Consider the following 7,935-nt stretch of genomic DNA (forward strand, 5'->3'; position numbering starts at 1 on the left):
AACTGTCCAACCATTACATCCATACCCAGTCAACATCTGGGTTTCCACATTCTGGGTTTTTCAAAGCCGGGGGGCTCAGGAAAACGGCTTCCCAGAATCCATATCAAATCACAGAACACTTCTCAAAGTGAGCCCCAAAACAAAGCTACACATCAGGGCTTATATAGCCTTCTCCTGGCTCAGAGAATGTAACAACCTTATTGACTCACTCGCCAATCAAGAAGTATCTACTGAAAAACAAGCCTCCCTCCCCAGGCTTCTGGTGCACTTTAGCCTAGGGGCAGGGAAGATCTTCCAAATTTGCATTCCCATTACAGCCACCTAGACACCCTCCAGTCAATTTAAACATTTATTAAGCACCTACTATGTTCCAGGCACTGTGCTAAGAATGTAAAATACAAAAGGAGGCAAAAGACAGAAGCTTATAATCTAATAGGGGAAACAAATATATGCTAAGCAAGTTGCATACAGGAAAAAAATATATAAGAAATAATTAACAGAGGAAAGGTACTAGAATTGAGAGCAGTTGTAGAAGACTTCCAGTCTAACCTGTGGGACTCAAATTCATGTTCTCCCATAATTTCACCCCAAGGGGTCTCTCAGTATGCTGAGGGCTTTTCTCTACTTCTCTTAACACCATAAAGATACCAATGGTAACAGTGAAATTTTTGGGTTGGCCATCGATTGATCATCATCACCTTACCTATATGAATGGATCACCACCCAATCCATGAATTTCTCTGATGACCTCTCCTACATTGTTTTGTGTTTGTAATGGATGTCAGCCTAGTCATAACTATCATTAGTCTGTCCATTGACTTTTTGGAAACTGTGGTATTCTATAATTATCAGCCATAGAATATCATTGGAAGAACACTGGCATACAGAGACTTTTGTTTCAGGAAGAAATTTGTGGACATTAAAAGAACTGTGTATTTTCACAAAAGTTTTCTCCTTCCTGTTGAATTCTGGGCCAAAGCCCTTAACCATGTGCAGCATCTGTACAAGAAATCTGTGCTTATGGATGACCTCTATGAATTATCTGGGTAACGATATGTTTCTATTGTCTAAATCAGTGCTCCTTAAACTGTGGGCTGTGACCCCATATGGGGATCATGAAAAATTTGGCAACAGTAAAAGGTTTGAAAGCATAATGAGGAAAAATTAATTTAAAATCAGATGTGTGATGAGTCTGAGGGGTTTCTGGCACTGCTTGCCCCTGTTGCATTGTCCCACTTCACTGCAGCCTTGGCTCTGAACAAAAAGTATGCACACTTTGCACTTTACATGCCTTCAGGCCTCACAATGCCAATGAACTCTGACACAATGCAAAAAGGGGTCCTTAGGATTGGAAAAATTTTAAGAAGCCCTGATCTGAACTGTCTATAAATATAAAGAGAGAGACACAGAAATCAAGAATTAAAGTCTGTGTGAATGTGAAAGAGAGATTTGAATAAAGATATATACATACATGTGTGTATATGTATCTATTTATTTAATCTGAGTCTAGGATTTCTTCCTTATAAAGAACTTTCAGTGAGGGAACTCCATTCACTAATACAGATCAGCAACTGTTCTATAATTTACCCTCTTAGAGAATCACCTGAGTCAATCAGAGGTTAAGTGACTTGCCTCAAGTCACACGGCCAGTAGCTATAGGTGTCAAAAGTGGGAACTGAACCCAGGTCATGTTGATTCTTAAGGCCAGTCTTTTATTAATTATGTCATGCTACCTTTCTATTGCCTCTAGAAAAAATCGCCAAGAAAATTTATCCTACGGAGAAAGAATCATAGAAACCAAATCAAATTCAAAAATTTTCCCTGTCTAATTCTTGTGTTGGCATGAAGATACAAATAGTTTCATCAAACAAAATGAAACAATTTAGATCAGTGCTATTGTCCACGTCCATCACCAAAGATGACTCCTAGAATAAACTGGAATTCTACCTTTGGAAAGATAATACTTTTCTCAAATTTGCTTTGGAGACAACAATGTGGTTGTCTTTAAAAGAATTGTTTTTATGAAGCAGGTTATGTTTAATTTTAGACTACTAACAAATATGTCCTCATTTATGCATCAAGATTAATTTGAAATAAAGCATTCTCTCTCCATTGGGAATTCAAAGCCAACAAGAATAAAATTATAATGCTGTGTATTTCTTGCAATCATAAAATGTCTTAGTAAAACAAAAGTTCCATCATATCCAATGTCAAAGAAAAGATGTCTGAATACCCAAAATATGTCTAGCTAAAAGTTTATGAAGGGTCTCCACTGTTGATAGGATAAAGTCACCTTTAAAAGAACTGATTTGAATTCACTGGTTTTTCATAACTTTTAAATTACTTTGTACATACCATGTCAAAGCCATGTACAATATTGATTTATCTAAGAAACTTTGCCAAAAAAAACCCACTTTGATTGTATTATCTTCCCCATCATAAATTTGGTTATCATATATATATATATCCATATGTGCCTGAACCTATGATTTTATTTGTATAGGCAATTTCAGGTCAGGAAACGCCCTCTACTAGTGCAGATTAAAAAGGTTTGGTATATGAAAACTAGGTACTAAAAGGTTGTGTCTTGTTCTGTATCATATATTTAATATACATTAGAGACATGACCTGAACACAGTTCTTCCTGACTCTGAGGATAACTCTTTTTTTTTTTTTTGGCTTTTTGGAGGGCAGTTGGGGTTAAGTGACTTGCCCAAGGTCACATGGCTATTTTTTGTGTTAAATGTCTGAGGCTGGATCCGAACCCAGGTCCTCCTGACTCCAGGGTCGGTGTTCTATTCACAGTGCCACCTACCCACCCCTGAGGACAACTCTTTATCTTCTATGGTACACATGTCTTTCTTGAGCAAAAGGGTTGATAAAATTATGTTACCAACTTAAGCAATTTGTAACATTTCCAAATCCTATTATATTTCAACTATCCACTTTTTCATTTCTTTGAGAGCCTGAATTGTTGTCCCTATGGGGAACTCCATATATGGACAAGATAAAAGGTTTTTAAAAAGTGAATGTGAGGGTTTATAGAATGTATTAATCTCAAAGTAGAAGATAACATTTGGTTTAAAAGAACCTTGGCGTTTGATATTTATTTATCTAGTGCAGAGAAGTAGGTTTCTTCTTTGGAAAGGCATGTTAAACAAAAAGTAAAGGTCTCCTATGGTCTCTGATGATTTAGTGAATTTTGACTACCTTTTCAAGCGAAAGATACAGAGTGTCTTTTGTTCATTTTTCCAGGGGGAAAATTTTGAAGAAAAGTTCATAATTTATCTTTCAGATAACTGCAATTGAATTGTGTGGATTTAAAAAATAAAATAAAGCAAGCCAATAAATTGGATTTGTCTGTGTGCCATGTAATTGGTTTCATGTTAAGCCTAAAACACTGAGTTATGTTTATTGAAGTTTTTATCTCTGATAAGGGGGTTCTTTTCTTCAAAATTATAGAACAGGGGCTAATTTGGGAGGAACAAATGAATGTTTCTTCCCTGTTAAGTCTAACAGGTCAAGTAACACCACTGTGCCAAATAGTGGCAAAGAATTGGATCCAACGAGTTGTTTTCACCACTGTCCTTTCTCAGAAGATTAAGAAGTATGGCTCTTTATATAAGGTTTGGAAAGCTTGTTTTAAATATCTTATGGTTCTAATGTTACTTTTTGAGACTGAGAGTAGGTGCTAGAGAAAGTGAGACTCAAGGGTAGCTTAAGATTTCAATTAATTTGATGGATGATTATTGTACGGGTTCTCATTCATTCATTCATTCATGTATTAATTGAGTGAATTTATTGAGCATTACCTATGATCCAGGTACTTGCTAGGCAAGGGGAATATGAAGAAAAAAACTGAAATGTTCCCTACCTTCAGAGAGCTTACATTCGTAGAAAATAGAAATAACAGGGCCAAAATTTGAACAAAGATATTGAATTGGACAATTCCAACATGCATGAAAATATATTCCTTCCAAAGGAGAAATATCAGGGGAAAGAATCTGTATATATTTTTGTTTGTGTGTGTGTGAGTGACTACATTTCTTCATGTATATATACTTTATATGTGGTTGGACTAATGGTTAGGAGAGCAACATAGGAAGGCAGGGTGATTATACAAAGAAATATTGATGTGAGGTATATTGCAGTGCAGGCAGCTAGGTGGCACAGTGGATAGAGTGCCAGGCCTGGAGTCAGGAAAACTTACCTTCCTGAGTTCAAATCTAGCCTCAGGCACTAACTAATTGTGCAGATAAGTCACTTAACCCTATTTCTCATCTGTAAAAGGAGGTGGAAAAGGAAATGGCAAACTGCAAACTACCTTCGTGTCTGTCAAAAAACTCCAAATGGGGTCATGGAGAGTTAGACAAGACTGAGAACAACTGAACACACACACACACACACACACACACACACACATGCATATAAAATTATTCTTTACCTACTTCTATTTTTCAGTTCTTTCTCTGGATGCGGATAGCATCTTTGTTCATATACACTTTATAGTTAATTTGGGCATTTATAATAGAGGTTGATATTTTATATTCTCTTTCTAAAACATGAAAGGAAAAGAAGCAAATATTTGAATCCTGATCCGATGCCCCCTTTGACTTCTTAGTTTGCAACCTTAGTTACACTGCAGTGAGTGACAAAGTTAATTGGAATGTGGGTCTCTTCATATTTGTTCTTTTCTTCAAGAATCACTCCGTTCAGAACAAAAGACTTCTGGCACTTATTTTCAGTATCTTCTGCTGGCACTGTTGTTGATTAACAGCACACAATTGCTCTGGGCTAGAGGCTGGGGCCTGGAACTATTTACCTTTCTGAGAACTGTTCATTCAAATGACATTCATTCTAATAAGTTGTGTGTTTTGATTTATGATTTTTTAAAAATACCTACTATGCACAGGAGTGAACAATGAGATTCAATATCAGTAAGTCGTGGGAGCTATAGATTGGCATCAGTTAGTGAAAGAGAAATAATTCACTTTACTTTTCAACTTACCCTGTGCTCCCAAGATAATGGAGTCACTTGGACCTTTGTCTGGAACAAAAATATGTTTTTTTGTTTTTTTTTTTTGCCTTTTGTAGCTTTGGACTTTTTTTCTCCTTCATATGAATAGTAAGTTTGAGTCTTACAACAGGAAAAGCAAAGGAGGGGAAGAAGTATAGCATAAGATACTGAAAATAAGTGAAACTATTAAAAGAAAAGTAGTGGAGATACATCATTATGCAGTTTCAGATCTGCAGTAGTCTCTGCAGAACAGAAAGTAATAGATGCAAGGCCGGCAGAAAGCACCGCTTTCAGAATAAACAGAAAGTCCTCCTCAAGCAGACACAATGATTGTTCCTCATTTAGTCTTTGACAGGTGAATAATTAATTGCAGTAAACTTGTAATGTTATTAAAAGCTTAGGGTTGGGTGGGAGGAAAAAAAAGAGTATAAATCTTGCCCTTCATCTTTATAACATGTAGATGTCAGACATGCTGAAATCATTTAATATTCCTGTTAATAACAATGTCTAATTAAGAAATCCATTAGATGTCTGTAAAGTTAATTTAATAGGGGGAAGGGGCTAATCCTAATGGAGTGTTTTTAGATTTTTTTTGGATGCTACAGGCTTTATGAATTTATTAATCAGATAATCCTAAGCCATAAAATGATCTATATGTATTCATTAAACTTGTACATTTTGAAATGTGTACTGTTTGGGTGCATTTCAAAGCTTTTTTTTTTTTTTATTTAAAGATCAACACTGTCCATAGATGGGATATTAGATTATGAACTTCTAGAAGTCAGGGACTATCTTTTCACATTCTCTTGTATCCCCAGTGTTTAACACCATGCCTAACACAAAGTAAGGCTTACATAAATGATTCCCCACTCATTGAGGGGTTTGAAAATTGGACATCTTTAGGCTACACACAATGTTCTGAGTTCAGAATAAGGTTGATTTTTTAAAAATCAATAATGCATTCAGAAGCTTCACATTTAGGAACCTTACTAGACATCATAATAAATTAGTATTATATACAGCAGCCATTTTTAGAAACTGAAACTAGAAATTTGTGTAGGTTGTTTACTATAAAGAGTCACTCCCTCCCCTCCCTTTTTTTTTTTTAAAGAAATGCTGTATTTTCTATAGCCTGGCACACAATCTGGAGATATGAAAAACTCTTTTAATCTATAATATGGAAATTAGAATGCCAAGTTGCATTTTTTGGTGTTATAAATATAACTGAAAAGGAATTGTCAAAGATTTGAGATATACCTTTGGTACTGGTAAAGTTTGGTCAATATCATTTTATAAAGTAGTCTTGTTATTAACCTAAGACAAAGGATAAAGGTATTATCTTTGAATGAGGGAAAGAAATGCTTTGGAGGTATATGATTTCTAAGTAAAAAAGTGCCTGGCTATATTGTAGGGCAAACCACATTCTCACATCTAACGTAATATTCAGAACATCTCTCACTATAACAAAGGAAATCTTACTACAATGTGTATGTGTGTACGTGTTTGTGTGTGCATTTTGTCTCTTCTCCCCATATCAGCATTATATCGTTGTTGTTGTACTGTACATAGGCTGTAGAATTACTAATCTTATTTTTACCTGAAAAGCAGTTTATGGTCTATATCTTCTATTCTTTAGTATAACTATATTACAATAGGCATCCAAAGATTTCTCAATTGCACTTTGCTATTAATGAGTAAACTTCCTGATGGCATTCAAAATTATACTCATTTTGTCTTTTTCCCCCCTCAAGTTAACAGCTATGTCACTTCTTGAGGAGCAGTATAACATAGTCGAAAGAACACCTAACTGGGCAAACTGAGTCAGACCTTTTTTTTTAAATTTTTTTAAATTTTATGTAATATTTTATTTTATTTTATAAAGCAATTGGGGTTAAGTAACTTGCTCAAGGTTACACGGCAAGTTATTAGTTATTTCTGGGTGTGGTGGTAAGTATCTGAGCCCGGATTCAATCCCAGGTCATCCCGACTCTGGGGCCAGTGATCTTACTCGCTGTGCTACCTGGCCGCCCCTGAGTCAGACCTTCTAATCCTGACTCTGCCATGAACTAGCTTTATGAGCCACTGAGTGAGTTTTTTCAGCCTCATTCTCCTCACACATAAAATGAGGCTCGGTGATTCCCAAAGTCCCTTTCCATGCTAAAATCCAGATTTTCTACGTTCTCATCCTTAGGCATGAATGAATATCTTAGCTGAAAACATATATGGTGAAACTCTAAACTTGAATTTAAAAAATCGCATCATGGAGGGGGACAAAACAACACCAAAATTCACCCTTTGTGTAACTCTTTGAATATTTATCAATTGCTTCCAGAATGGTGGATGAAATGGGTGTGATGCACAATAGAGGTCACCAAAGTAAATGACGAAGCAGGATGGGACAGTAAAGATCAGTGTATCTTACCTGGGCAGCACTGGGCTCAAGTATCAAACTCTAGCACTATCCTACAGTATTGAACATCATCACTTCTAAGGAACCCTTTTTTTTCTCTATAAAATAAGACTATTGGATCAGATATTCCCTAAGTTTTTATTTTTTTCTAGGTCACCTAAGAGGCCTTTCAGCTTTATGCTTTGGTATTTTATCTTTATATGCAAGAAATTTAGCAGGCTACTATAAAAAGGTCAAGATAAATTCACTACTTCTTTCTGAACATATCCACATCAAGCCCTACCTTTTATCTTTCTTAAAAAAGTTTTGTTAACATATTTTATTTCTATATTGTAAATATTTCCAGATTACACCCACCTGGTAAGAATTCTCTTGGACAAAGTAAAGTAATTAAGAAAAACTAATAATACATTAACCTCATCTGAAAGTATATGCAAGATTTCATATGTATTGCCCCCCGACACACACACACACACACACACACACACACACACACACACACACACAC

Source organism: Petaurus breviceps, unplaced genomic scaffold, assembly GCF_028583685.1.
Source record: "Petaurus breviceps papuanus isolate PSGF00001 unplaced genomic scaffold, PetGlider_PUasm1.0 214, whole genome shotgun sequence".
In the NCBI taxonomy this organism is placed as follows: Eukaryota; Metazoa; Chordata; class Mammalia; order Diprotodontia; family Petauridae; genus Petaurus; species Petaurus breviceps.